General features: G+C 37.1%; 1 protein-coding gene across 2 annotated transcripts in view; it reads right to left on the bottom strand.

The window, feature by feature from the left end:
* INPP4B (inositol polyphosphate-4-phosphatase type II B) overlaps positions 1-15,696 on the bottom strand; it is a 483,546-nt gene that overhangs the window by 289,226 nt on the left and 178,624 nt on the right. The gene's annotated exons all lie outside the window — the stretch shown is intronic.

The raw sequence follows: 15,696 nt of genomic DNA, 5'->3' as shown, positions 1-15,696 counted from the left end.
ATACCAATTTTATAATTTTTATTTTCTATCCTGCAAATCTAACCCTTAAGAACTGCCTCCCAATTAACAGCTACATGTTGGAAATATAAGTAGTAAAACATGGAAACTACAGAAAAGGCAAATCAGTAAAGGACAGTTAGTGGAAAATATTGCTGAATTAGGTACCACTTTTGTCACTGGAGGAAAGTCACTTCCCCTCTCTCAGTTTTTTTCATTTGTAAAATGTGGGCATATACATCCTTAAGCCTTCCCTGGCTCCTCTTTTCTTCCCAGTTAAGAAGTTCCCTTCATATTTCACTGATACGCTAAAAGTTCCCTATTATCCTCTACTCTTTATCATTTAGTTGCTTTCCACCAGTTACATTGCCTCCTCCTTCACACTTGTCTCACCTGAAAAGGTGGTTCTTCTTGTCCTCAAATCTCGTCTCAATCCATCCTGTCTTTTCCAGCAGACTGCCCCCCTCAATTATCCCTATTGCCTCACTAATCTTCAATCTCTTCCCATGTTCTGCTTGTTTCCCTATTGCCTATAACTATTCCCTTGGCTTCTCATCTTTCCTCCCTTTTGAGGCTTGACTGCTTGTGAAAGCCATTGATAATTAGTGCCTCCACTTCATGTTCTCTCTCTCTCCAATTAACTCTCCTCAGCTAGGCTTATGACTTAATCATTCGAATAAAACTGTTCCTCCAAATTTACAAATGACCTCTTAATAGTCAAATCTAATGGCCTTTTTTCAATCCCCATCCATCCTTCTTGTCCTTCTTGCAGCCTTTGACACAGTCGATCACCATCTTCTCTCTGGTTTGCCTTGCTGTTCCTCAAACATCTCCTGACACCTACAGTTTTGACAGGCCATTCCCCATGATTGGGATTCTCTCCCTCCTCATCTCTGAATCCTTACTGCTCTGAGGTCTTTCAAATAGCAATTAAAATCCCACTAATTTATAAGAATCTTTTCCTATGTTGATTTTAATTTATCATATACATACATACATACATACATTAGCTACTTGAAAAAATGGTCATTACAGTTTAGAACTTCTTAAACAAAGAACTTTTTTATTCTTTTATAATAAATCCTTAATTATCATAATGGTGTTTATATAAGTAAGATCTGTCTTGGTTATTAATTATTAATATTTAATAAATATAATTAAAACATATTATATATGTTTAATTTTTTTAGATTCTTTCATGTTGTCTCCATTAAATTGTGAGCTACTTGAGAATAAGGACTATTTTTTTTAACTTTCTTTCTATCCCAGGATTCATCACAGTCGTAGATACTTAAAAAAAAGATTGTTTACTAATTCACAGAAAGGATCATTACAAAAGTTTAGAGCTTCTTAAAAATGATTTTTCCTTTTTTTTGTATATTTAAGTTGTCTTAAGTCCCAATATAAAAAATTAAAGAAACTCATAAACCAAAATGTTATAACAACACTTTCTATGGTAATGAAAAGCTGGAAACCAGAACAATCATGGAGCATCTGAACAAACTGTGATCTATTAATATAATGCAATAAGCAATAATGAATTTAAGGAATTTTTTTAAACCCTCCCTTACCTTCCACCATATTTGAATTCAGACTAAGTACTAGTACCAAAGCAGAAGAGTGGTAAGGGCTAGACAATATGTGTTAAATGTCTTGCCTAGAGGCACAGAGCTAAGAGGTGTCTGAGTCCAGATTTGAGCCCAGGACTTTCCTTCTCTATGCCTGGCTCTGTATCTACTAAACTACCTGATTGCTCTCAAACATAAGGAATTTAGAGAAGCCTGAGAGATCTTAAATGAACTGGTGGTGCAAAGTAAAGCAAGCAAGACCATAAAACAATGTACACAATGACTACATTCATGTAAATGAAAATAACAATGAAAGAAGAAAGGACTCATTATGCCCCAGGTATTGTGCTAAGTGCTTTTTTACAACAGTATTTCATTTCATAGGCAAGGAGACTGCAAATTGTCTGACATGGAAACAATACATAAGGAAAACTATACAAATATATATATGTGAGTGACTAGTTATAGACACATTTATTCTATATACATAGAGAATGCATATATCGAAACATACACATACACACATATTTACATGCATACATGTATGTATACATAAACACACATAGACACATAGACATGTAAATGGGTAAATGCACACATGTTAGCCTGATTAGTCATTAGAGGACCTGAGTTTTAAGTCTAGGACTCATTTTGATGACCAATCTTAGCCTTGGAGAACAGATGATGAAATAGAATTCCCTTTCTTTGCAATAGTAATGGTAGAGGGGCAGCTGGGTAGCTCAGTGGATTGAGAGTCAGGCCTAGAGACAGGAGGTCCTAGGTTCAAATCTGGCCTCAGACACTTCCCAGCTGTGTGACCCTGGGCAAGTCACTTGACCCCCATTGTCCACCCTTACCACTCTTCCACCTAGGAGCCAATACACAGAAGTTAAGAGTTAAAAAAAAAACAAACAAAAAAAAAAAAAAAAAAAAAAAAAAACAATAGTAATGGTAGATCATGGATATGGAATGTTGAACAATCTTAGCTGAGGTTACAAAACTGCTTGGTCTTCTACTATAAAAAGGTTGGAGTTATTGTGAATAGATACAGATTAGTAACTGAGTAGGAGAGAAAATAAAAAGAATTAATAAAATCTAGAATAAAGTCAAATAAAATAAAGAATTTGATTTTTAAGATCCCTTCCAGCAAAATGTTTTCAAATGGGCAACTTTTTTCTTCTCCATAAACTTTTCAGTATTTCCTCCTTTTCACTCAGATTCTCACTCACTTTTTTTACCCTATTCCATACAAAATGAAGGAGTCGTTCTGAGGGATTTATGGAAAAGAACCGCTACCTACATTCAGAGGAAGAACTACAGGAGTGGAAACAGAAGAAAAACAACTGCTTGAACACATGGGTTTAGGCAGACATGATTGGGGATGTAGACTTGAAACTACCACACCAATGCAACTATCAACAATTTGGAAATAGGTCTTGATCAATGACCCATGTTAAAACCAGTGGAAATGTGCATCAGCCATGGGTGGGGGAAGTGCGGGGGGTGAAGGGGAAAGTAGGAGCATGAATCATGTAACCATGTTAACTTTTCTAAAAAAATAAATATTAATAAATGTTTAAAAAATGAAGGAGTCGGACCAGATGATTTCTAAGTTCTCTTCAAGCCTTCTATGATTTCTATCATAAACCAAATTACTATATGAAGAACGGTCTCAAACACTTGGAACAGTTTTTTTGTAAATGCACTCAAGATTTCCCTTTCTATAAAACAAAGCCTAGCTGACAAATGGTAATATTGCTGGCAAAACTCCAAGAGAGGGAAGAAAAATCTGATATGTATTTTAATCATCTGAAATTATAGACCTCATACCTTTATCTTAGTTTTAAAAAGGATTTTTCCTCCTTTCTAAATATAACATAAAAAATTATTTTTAGTGAGATTCACTAAAAAAAGCTTATATTTGACTAATGCTTCCGAGTTTGCAAAGAACATGTTAGAGTGGGTAGCTCTGGACTTTGACTTAGGAAGACTTAGATTCAAATCTAAAAAGAAAAAAAAAAGTTATGTGATTCTTGGCAAGTCAGTTAACCTATATTGACCTCCATCTCTCATTTGTACAATGAACCAAAAGGTCTAAATGGACTTGAAGGTCACCTCCAGTTCGAATCTGTGATCCATTGAACTTTACATATTTTAATGCATTTAACCCTAATGATTACTCTTGAAAGTAGTTATCATTTCCATTTTACCAATGAGCAAACTAAGGTTGAGTAGGGTTAGGTGATATGCTTCTAGTCTCAAGTAGTATCAGAGGTGGGATTTGAACACTGTTCTTTTTAATTTCAAGTCCAACATTTTACCTACCAAAGAAAGCTACCATTTAAAAGCATATCAATTAAATGAAAAGCCAAACTAACATGAAGTTACTAAATTATTGCAAGTTTCCCCCCCAAAGCTTTCAAATGACAAACTAAAAGGAAGCTTTAGAAATGTTCCTTTAATGAAATTAAAAGAAGAGGATTTCAATGGCTTTGCTAATATCACTACAATAAAATAAGTATGTTGACAATGAAAAGGGGAGAATGATTTGCTCATTAAGTAATGCATAAAAATTTGATAAGAAAAGGAATATAATGCTATTTGCTAATTTAAAATAATAATGCCTAATGTCAATGAGAAAAAACTAATCAAGAAAATGCAAGCATTTGCTACACCTGAATTATGTACATTGGTGATGACCCCATGATTAATAACCAACTAAATAAGGTCCTTGCAGGCAGAATTTATCTCATCTCTGTTTTTTGTTTTTCATTATTTCCAGCAACTGTAATAGCAGTTTTCCTATGGTAGGCACTTACGTGATGTGTTTTGCGAATTATATTGAAACAAAAGAGAAAGTCACATTCCGTACAAGTCTGAAGTGACCCTTAAGACTTTGTTAAACCTCTGCTTACTGTGCAAATTTAGGAGTAGCTGGGAAAAATTAGGGTGTAGTTTATCTGTGATGAGCTACTTTGTATAAGAAGGTTTCTGACATTAGCCCAGCTTTGCATTCAATATCTATTCTTTTTGCAATTTTTATAGTATGCAAGGTAAATAGCAGACTTTGAAATCAGGCAAAACTGCACATAGTGATCTGGGTATATACTATATACTATCTATACTACATACTGGTATGATCTTGAGTGAATCATGTACACTTCCACTGAATAACCTAATCAATAACTCTCTAAGATTGTAAATTAAAGAGGAGGTCTCATATAGGACACAGGATCTTCCTCATTAGGATCTCTTTAAATTTGATGAAATCATGGGTGAGAAAATAATTCTTTCTTTTTCTTCTGTTTTATTTTTTATTTTTTTAAACCCTTACATTCTGTCTTAAAATCAATACTTTATATTGGTTTCAAGGCAGAAGAGTAGTAAGGGCTAGGCAATAGGAGTGAAGTGACTTGCCCATGGGGGGTGGAGGAGGAAATCATACAACCAGGAAGTGTCAGAGGTCAGATTTGAACTTAGGACTTCCTTTCTCTAGGCTTGGTTCTCAGGCCACTTGAGCTACCCAGCTACCCCTCTTTTTCATCTCTTTTAAGCAGAAGAGAACTCAGGGAGGATATACTGAGCTTACATTGCTTTCCCAATTCTAGCCCCCTTTTAGAATTCTCTTAAAAGGTCTTTGCAGCCCATCTCCAGAAGCCATAACGGCTTTCCCCTACAAGGCCAGCAAGGGGAGGGGTCTGGAAGTTGGGAGAGGGGGAAAAGGACAATTTCTGAGCAAAGCCATTGCACATAGTGATCTGGGTACTGGCATCCTCATTATGATCCTCAATTCTCTGATGGTGTGTGCTCCTTGAGACACAATTCTAAACCTTTCTCCCCCATTACATGTTGTATCCCTCTCCCCAATCTCTACTAGGAGCATGACCAAACTTTCTAAGGAAGAGGAAGCTCACTACACTGGCACAACTCCACCTGGAGTCCAGCAATCTTTGCATCCCCATCACTGCCCTTCTTCTCAGTTGTTTCTAATTCAGCTGAAGGAAGACCTCTTGATTCCCTAATAAAGCAAGTATTTAAATGATTTACATAAATCAAAAGGCACTGACTTACAAGCCCAGTGTGGGGTGTATGAGACAGCTTTGTTTTCCAGCAGTGTTACTGAAAAAGAGTAGGGAGGTTTAAGACTAGAGAAACAGATGAACCCAGCAGGAATGTAGCCTAAGGGATCAATCAATAAGATTCAAATCAAGTCAAGCATTTATCATGTGCTTATTCTGTGCTAGGCTGTGGAGATACAAAGATCAAAAGTAAAGAGTGCCTGCCCTCAGTGAGCTTAAATTCTATCTATTTTTAAAGTTTGTAAACTTTAGTGGCTGAATAGAGATTGAATTGGAATGGGGGCACACAAAATCTGTGAGGGCTATATAACAGGGAAAGAGCACATGGATATTGATTATTCTGTTCTTGACTTCATTGATGGTTCCTCATTATATTTAATTTCTAAGGAAATAACCCTGAGATAAACCCCCTGGTAGTGTGTTGAGATTAGCAATAACTCTTTTAACAGGGTAATTTCTGGCACTGCCTGACACCCCCTCTTACTTTCTCCAGATGTGTGACCTCATTGGACCTTTGATTGTTGTCATGGGCAAAGTTTTCCTCCCTATCCCTAACTGAATATGATTCCCTGCTGGACTCTAAGAGGAAAGCTCATCTTCTTGTCACCATTGTCAAGGGTGGAAAATAGCTAGTATTATAACACATGGAGTATAGTATTTTCACACATGGAATTAATGGCAGAACTGGTCAGCTACAGACATACTACCAGCTACAGCTTTTTAAAGTCTCCTTAGCAAGTGATTAACAATAAGAAGAAGAATGGAATAAGAAGGTATTACCTATCATTTAAGAAACCTATCCCATTATGGCAAGTAATTTAGTTACCTTTAACAGAGAAATGCTTAATATGCTTTAGAATTGATTGGTATTGCCCAATTAGAAACAAACACACAAACTAATATTCTTCAGTAGCATTGTCAGTTCCCTGAAGGAAGAAGCTATGGTTTTGTCTGTGCAATTCTATTACCTAATACAATGTCTAACACATAAAAGGACTTAATCAATGTCTGTAGATTTGAACTGTGCCTTTGAAAATAATAGATTATAAAGAATTATGTCACCACCTCACTATGGTCATTCTGCAACCAACATCTAAGTTTTACTGAATTGATGAAAACAGGTTGTCCTTAGGCCAAGCTATCTCTAATGAGCAAGCTTAACATTTCTCCTTTCTATTCTGAGAAAACCTTAAGAACATTTTAGGCTAAAGAAGGTTTAATAGACTCTTGCTTGGGCTTTCCTATCAAGAAACATACCCTCTACCCTGAAGAGAACAGATTGAAAATGGTTACCAGGTAAGTGAAATTAGCAACTAAATAAGAAATTGGAAAGAGAGTCCCTTCCTAGGCTCAAAGAGCTCGATTTATGTGTCCTGGAGTTACTATATTCCAACATGGGGGAGGGAGGCTTAGGGAAGTGCCACAGATTATGATCATTGAAGAATTATGAAAAATGAGTAATACTGAAGCATTGAAGGTACGTGGGATCTGGGCATTTCCATGCTATAAGGGGGTGAAACAGCTCTCACTAAAATGCGAGCTGAGCAACTCCCTTACCCCCACACCACCTACAGGGCCAAAGCCAGCCCACAAGAATTAGAGCAAGTTTGGGGCATCCATTAAGTCCTTGAAAGCTACCTGGGATCACCAGGGCTTGTTCATTAGAGCAGCAAGACTTAAGGCCCCAAGAGGCTAAAGAACGCAGGGACTTGTAACACAGATCTTAAGCTCAGGCGTGGAACTTGGGAGGAGGTCGGGGGTGAAGGGAAAAGTAAGAACATGAATCATGTAACCATGATAACTTTTCTAAAAAAAAAAAAAATTATTATTAGGAAAAAAAAGCTACTAAGGTAGCTAAGTGACTCAGCAGATTGAGAGCCAGGCCAAGAGATGGGAGGTCCTGGGTCAAATCTGGCCTCAGACACTTCCTAGCTATGTAAACCCTGGACAAGTCATCTAACCCCCACTACTTAGCCCTTACTGCTCTCTTCTGTCTTGAGAGTAAGACAAGCGTTAATTCTGAGATGGAAGGTAAGTTTTTTTTTTTGTTTTGTTTGTTTTGTTTTGTTTTTTAAGGAATAAATTATACTAGCAACTAACTGCATTTTTGGACAGGGTTTCTAAACTACTGAAGAGTAGAGTATAGTACAGTTAATAGATTAGAAGTAGGAGCACTTGGGTTTAATACCTTCCTCTAAAATTTCCTAGTTTTACAAGCTTGAAAAAGTCACTTAACCTTTGTCCTCCTTCTTAGGACTTATCTAGTAATTTATAGATGAGTTATCATTTACTTTAGTGAAGTGAATTTCTCATACTGACAAAAGCACAGATCCTTCCCATATTTATGGGAATACATGTATTCATGTATTGTACACTATTTGATCAGGGAAATGACATCAACATAATTCCTCTTGTGCTTTAGCAGGGTATTTAGAAAAGTGTCCCATAGTTTCCATTTGGAGAAACTGGAAAGATGCAGACTGGATAATACAGACCGGTTATTTCAGAATTGATCTACTGACTAGACCTAAAGAGTATTGATAAATGGACTAAAGAATTTGGAAAACAAAACTTCAGATTTGGAAAGTACCTTAGTAGTGATATTATCCAGGAGATAATGAATGATAGGGAACTTATCACTTTCCTGGGCTCCCAATTCTATTTGTAGATAACTCTGATTGGTAGGAAGTTGTTTTGTTTTTTTTCCCCCTTAATATGAAAGCCCAAATTTTCCTCCTTGCAACTTTCAACTAAAGATCCTGGTTCTGTCTTCTAAGGACAAAGAAAATGTCATGGAATAATGGATCCAGAGTTGGGAAGGAACTTGGGAGGCTTTATAGAAGATACAGATACCTCATTTTACAGATGAGCAAATTAATATTCAGGGACAAAAAGTGATTTGCCCAAGGTCACACTTATTAAGTATACAAAACAGGATTTGATGTTCTCTGACACCAGAATCAGTGCCCATTTCCATACTACCACATTGTTTCTTATTTTCTTTTCACATCACAGATCTCTCTAAGTGTGGGAAGATAGCTATTATATCTTCTCCCCACCCTAAACCTAAATCTTTTTCTAGGTAAACATTCTCATTTTCTTCAATGTATCCTCATGGGACATGGGGAGTGAAATGAAGAGAAGACACATTTATATAGTGCCTACTTTGTACCAGGCACTATGCTAAGTACTTTACAATTATTCTCTCATTAAATCACTTAAAAAACCCTGGGAGGTACATGATTCCATTTTACAGTTGAGGAAACTGAGAAAAATAGAAGGTAAGTGACTTGCTCAGAGTCATATAATTAATTAAGTGTCTGAGGCCAAATTTGAACTCAGGTCTTCCTGAGAACCCAGTGTTCTAGTAACTTCATCACCAGCTTCTTCTGACATGAAATCAGGCTGCTTCTTCTGGATGGCCCCCTAGCTTATCAATGTCCCTTGGCATTGAGAACTGAACAGAATGCTTCACATTTTTTCTGACCAGGACAGAGTATAGCAGGAATTTAATCTCTATTTCTGGAAGCTATCTTTCTCTTTTTGACTCATGAAGTCACATTAAGAATGTGACTTTTTTTTCCCCCTGAGATGTCAGATTGCCAACTCTTTGAGCTTTCTGCCTACTTGAAATAAAGTACTATCTACTCATGCCACTGCCTTCCAGAAGCTAATTTTTTTGAACTTAATTTTGAGACTTTATATTTATCTTTATTAAAGTAACCTTATTAGATTTGGCCCAATGCTGGCTTATCAAGATCTTTAGAGATCCTGATTCTGTCATCCAGTGCATTAGTTCTTCCCAGATTTGTATCACATGCAAATCAGATGAATATGCCATCTAAGCTTTTATCCAAGTCTTTGCTAAAATGTTAAACACTTCAGTTGGAATCTGTAGGGAAATTTCTAACAAACTGCTGCAGGGTTCTGTCCTTGGTTTTATTCTGTTTAACAATTTTATCACTAATATGGAGGAAGGCATAGATGGCAAGCTTACCAAATCTGCAGATGACATAATCATAATAGGGGACATGGAGAAGGGAGAGCTAGCAAATATATTAGATAACAGAATTTGAATCCAGAAAGGTCTTGACAAGCTGGAATAGTGGGCTAGAGTTAATAAAATGAAATTTAATAGAGATCAATGGAAAGCACTCCACTTGAGTTTGTAATAGCAGCTCCATAAGTCAAACATGAGGGTAATTTGAAGGCAAAGAAGTCCACAGGAATAAGAATTAAAGTTGTTACAGTGAATCACATATTAAGTAAAAGTGAGCACTGTGATGGGGATGCCCCCCAAATTCATTGCTATCCTGGGCAGTTTTGATAGAAGTCTAAAATAAAAGAAAGAGGAAGATACTATATCCAAGTTAGCCCATATGTGGATGATTGTTTCATTTCTGTACACCATATGTTGGAAGGGAAATTGACCCATTGGAGTGTCAAGAGTCTGAAAAAGATGCCAAATTGGGGACTGGTGGAAGGAAATTTTTACATAACATGAAAAAAATAAAAATTCTAATATGGGATATTGCCCTACAGAGATAGGATTAGTCTCATTGAGTGACCTGACAAAGGCATGAAATAGAACCAATAAGCAAAAACTATAGGTAGACAAAAGTTAGCTTAGTAGAAGGAAATACTTTACATTAGGAATGATCATCTAAAAATAGAATGGATTGCCTTAGTATATAATGAGCACCACACTATAGGATCTTTATGCAGAGCCTGGATCAACATTTGTTGAAAAAGTTGTGGACAAGATATATGAATCATGAATTCAGGTTAGAGAAGATTATAACCTTCTCCAGTTACATCTCTAAAACTTCCTTGGATCTCCTTGGTCAGGATCCATGAACTAATCAAAATCATTAAACTCTGAGTTCTTGATCTTCATGGGCTCTTTAGTAGCCTAATAAGCCTATGGAATCCTACTCAGAATAAAGTTTTGAAATGCAGAAAATAAAATACATAGTATTACAAAGGAAACTAATTATTTTGAAATAGTATGATTAAAATATCAAAAATAAAAAAAAAGGAAAAAAGCAAGTTCCTTCAGTCAGTGGGGAAATGAGGATTGTAGTTTAAGCCTGACCAGTCCATAATATGATATGGAAGCAAGGGTAGAGAGAAGATTGCTGGTCACACGAAAAGAAACTGGGGGCTAGGAACAGAATTTGAAACCCAACCTGTCCCATGGCATTTCAAACAATGGGTTGAATATTCAATTTGTTGCATTTTCTTTCCTCCGACAAACCTGTCTGCTTCTATTGAGGATGCCATCATTATGCCAGTCACCCAGGCTCACATCCTCAAAACAATCCTTGACTCTTCCCTTCTCTTTTCTTTTCTTTTATTCCTGTCCTTCCCAAACTCCCACTATCCCCATCTGTTGCATACATTATGAATTCTATCTTCTTATTTCTTATATTTGTGTCCTCTTTGCTCATTCATTTACAACTCTTGATCAAGTTCTCATTATCTCTTATTACAACACAGTCTATACATCTTAATGATTTCCATTTCTAGTCTTAGCTGCCTCTCCCCTCTATCTTCCAGCCACATCCTTTTACTCCCTTTCACACACTTAATATTCCAGTCAAACTGGCATCTTAGCCATTCAAAATCTTGTCTTCCATCTAGATACTTTCTGAAAAACAATCTGGAATACCTCCATCTCTTAGAATCTCTTCATATTTCAGCTTAGCTGCCATTTCTTCTAAAAGTCCATTCTTACTTTCCCCCTTTCCTCCCAATTGGTTGTAACTGCTTTGTCCCTCCTGAAACATTTATTCACATTTACTTATCTGGTTTATATGGTGTAGTCTTCTTGGTAATAAAAGTAATGACAATAACTAGCATTTATATTGTGCCTTTAAGGTTTGAAAAGCCCTTTATATATTTTATCTTATTTGGTCCTTGTAATAAACCTGTGAGGCTATAGTATTATTATTCCAATTATTCTGAAGAGAAAAATAAGACAAGTAAAGTGATTTGCCCAGAGTCAGACAGCTAATAAATGGCTATGGCAAAACCATACAAGTTCAACACATTGTCCACTAGACCACTTAGATGTCTACAGCTTCTTAGAGACAGTAAATATCTTGAGATCAGAATCTATATAATTTCAATCTTCATAACCACAGTGTCTTTCAAACAGTACATGCTTAATAGATGCTTATAGAATTTAATTTCAAGGTTTATGATAAGGATGTCTGAAATGGAAGCAAAAGTCTATAGCCAAGATTACCACTTATAAAATTACAACAGCCATATAGAATTATACGGGCCAGGGTCCATGGAGATATCCAAATAAAAGGTCAAAATCGGGAACAATAATTAAATTCAGGGATAGGTAGAAACAACAAAACATAGTGTCAAAGGATGAGGAGCTGAGGATGAAATATAGCAGGGGAACACAGGGAGGAATTGTACTAAGAGAGAAAATTTCAATTTGTCATCCTAGTTAAACTAAGTTATCATATGTTTCTAAGCTATGTCACGTGTTCTTCAGATACTCTTGAATTCATTTTTGCTGATCTCTTAGTATTACTGCCACCCTCCAAAGCTACTGCAGAATCTCTAGGAGCAGAAGTCCCAGATGACCTCTGAGATGCCTTCCTTTTTTAGTTTCCATAATTCTATTCTCTGAGCTCTGGTGCACACTACATTGCTTCCTTATTTAGAGACCTTAAATAAGCCCATTTACCTGTCTTGGTTATAGCTTCCTCATCTAAAATAAGGGATATTGGGCTCAAAGTCCTCTGAGGTTCCTTTAAGCTCTAATAGTCTATGATTCTATAACTCTAAGAAAACCAGGATCTGGTAATAAATACCCAAAATTCAATCTCTGTAGAGAAAAGAAATTAGACAACTGAAGAAGCTTGTTGCCAGGCCTTTATGACTTTTTAATTCAGGTGGTTGTTCGACCAGGAAACAATAAATGATTCCTGACATCTTCAGGAATTCTGATTACCTCAGTCAAGCCCTTCCTTCCCTCACTAGATAGTCTTAAATATTTAACTAGGCAAACACAATCACCCAGAGCGAGAAAAGGGTAAAATAGCAGCAACACCAATCTTCACTCCATTTTCACAAAGACTTTTACCATGCATAATACATCAATGAGTAAAGTTCTTTAACATTGGCTTCCCACAACTTCTAATGAAGTCTTCAGAGTCATAGGCAGAAGCCTGAAAATCTAGTCATAAGAAACTACACTATGATCAAAATGACCTGACACAAAGACAACTAGGCTCCCCCTTCCCCAATTATCTTTCTGCTCAACATAGCCTGCCATCTTCCCCAGGAAATGTTCAATTACCTGATGAACTTCATTCCTGTCTTTTGGGAAAGTACCAGAGGACAAAACAACAAATGGTTTTATATAAACTTCCAGGACGGAAAGCCTTCACTAGCTGGATTAAATCCCATAAATGTGCAGGCAGAGCTTGGCCAAGAGAATTTCAGACAAGGATTCTGGGTTAAGATGGTGGCAGAGTAGAAGCAGCATGCTTTAACCTCTCCTAACCCACACAGACAGGACTCCTCAAGATTACATAAAAAACAAATCCAGATGAACGAAGGGACCCCACAACAGGGCACAGCATCAAAGATACATGGGATCTGGGCATTTCCATGCTATAAGGGAGTGAAATAGCTCACACTAAAATGCGAGCTGAGCAACCCCCGCCGACACACACGCCACCTACAGTGCCAGAGCCAGCTCACAAGAGTTAGAGCAAGTTTGGGGCAATCATTAAGTACTTGACATTTACCTGAGATCACCAGGGCCTGCTCCTGAGAGCAGCAAGACTTAAAAACTGTTGTGAGGAAGATTATTTAGTTATTAGTTAGGAGACTTAACAGGAAGGGCTGGAGAATTCCACATGGAATGGGGAAGCAGGAAGTGGCTTGCTCTCTCTCTGAGATGGACTCCATGGTGGTTGGGACAAGTTGTATCTGACCCTGGGAGATCTCACAGCTAGTTGAGTTATACCTTGATTCCCTGGGAACTGGGAGAGTGGTGAAGGCTGAAAAGGAAGAAGGCCTCAATCTTGCAAGTCAACACAGAGTAGGGAAGTAGCCTATAATCTGGTGGACAGCTTGCAGACTTCACTCCCTACCTCGTTACTTTGGATCATTAGCTGTGGAGTTGGTTCCTGGCATCCTGAAAACATCCCTGGAATAGTTGTGAGATCCCAACTTTAAGCCCTCTTCCTCAGGTCCTTAGCCAAGCTGTCAAAACCTGGCAGAAGCCAGGTTGGCTAAGGAACTTAACCCTATTGCTTCCAGTTCGGGGTTGTAGTCATAGTTTACCTTAGCCCCTTTATAATCCCCTTATATTATAATTAAACTGATTCCCTGTGTGTCTTTAGTAATTTTAGGCCCTCATTTTGTGTATGTAATAATGTGAATTTATTCCTCAGAGCCCACATTTAATATTAAGTCGCCTTCCCTGGTTTTCCCCATAATAGACCCCAAGAGGCTAAAGAGCATGGATTTTGAACACAGACCTTGGGTGCAAGAGTGGACCTTGAGTGCAGGTGTGGACTTTGGGTGGGGACCCAATGCAGAGGGGTGCATGACAGTGGAAGCAGTGCCTTGAGACTGTAAAAGGAGTCTCGGGCACAGGAGCAAGCAAGGGGACCACCAGGAGGCTTGACCCTGAGAACAGCTAGACTTGAGATACTAGGAGCCTAAAGAGCACAGACTGACCATGGGCCCAAGGATAAAGCTGAGAGGGCCCTCACGACTCAGGTGAAAAATACTCCACAGCTCAATAGGAAGAGCCTGTCTGCCTCACCCAGACTTCTGACTAATAAAGAAAAATATCATAATAATAATAATGGCAAGCCATGTACAAGAAAAGAACCTCTAAAGAGAATGATCAAGAAGAAATCATTAACATTCCACAACTTTTACAGAGAAAAACTACAGAGAACAGAGCAAACAGCAGAGGAAAACAAACAAGTAATCACATCCAACCCTTCCCAAAAAAATGAAAATTGGTCACAAACTCTTGAAGAGTTCAAATCTGAGATCATGAGGAAGATGGAAGGGATTTGGCAAGATAATTGGGAAATAGCTCAAAAGGAAATTAACAGGTTAAAAGAAAGAAACTCCCAATTGGAGAAAGATGCCCAAAAATCAAACAAAATGATAAGCAAATTGGAGGAAACCATGAAAAACAGAATAGACCAAATTGAAAAGGAAAATCAAAGGATTATAGCAGAAAACCATTCTCTAAAGACCAAAACTGGGCAAGTAGAAGCCAATGATCTCTCAAGGCAGCAAGAATACATCAAAGTCAAAAGACTGATAAAAAAAAGAAGGAAACATGAAATATCTCACTGAGAAATTGAAAAACCAATAAAACAGGTCTAGAAGAGTTAATTTGAGAATCATTGGTCTTCCTGAAAAAGCAGAAATTAATAGAAATTGAACTCAATAATAAAAGAAATTATCCAACAAAATTGCCCTGGTGTTCTTCAACAAGAGGGCAAAATAGACATTGAAACGATCCATAGATAACCCACTAAAACAAACCCTAAAAAGACAACCCCCAGGAATATAATAGCCAAATTCAAGAGCTTCCAAGTAAAAGAAAAATTTTACAAGAAGCCAGAAAGAGACATTTCAGATATCAAGGAGCTCCAATTAGGATCACACAGGATCTGGCAGCCTCCACACTAAAAGACTGCAAGGCTTGGAATATGATATTCATAAAGGCAAGAGAAGTGGGTCTACAACCAAGGATCACCTACCCATCAAAACTGACTATATACTTCCAGGAGAAAGTATGTGCATTCAACAAGATTTCCAAGTATTTGCACAGAAAAGACCAGGACTAAATGGAAAATTTGATAACCAACCACAAAAAACAAAAAACAAAAACAAACAAACAAACAAACAAACAAACAAACAAACAAACAAACAAAAAAAGAGAAATATGAAAAGGTAAATAAGAAACAGAGGGGAAAGAAAGAAAACTCATTTTTAAATTTGCCTCTTTAAGGGCTTCAATAAGATCAAATTATTTATATTCCTAC

This window comes from Gracilinanus agilis, chromosome 6 (genome assembly GCF_016433145.1).
Source record: "Gracilinanus agilis isolate LMUSP501 chromosome 6, AgileGrace, whole genome shotgun sequence".
In the NCBI taxonomy this organism is placed as follows: Eukaryota; Metazoa; Chordata; class Mammalia; order Didelphimorphia; family Didelphidae; genus Gracilinanus; species Gracilinanus agilis.
The sequence above is the reverse complement of the archived record's forward strand: the minus strand, read 5'-3'. Positions and strand labels throughout refer to the sequence as shown.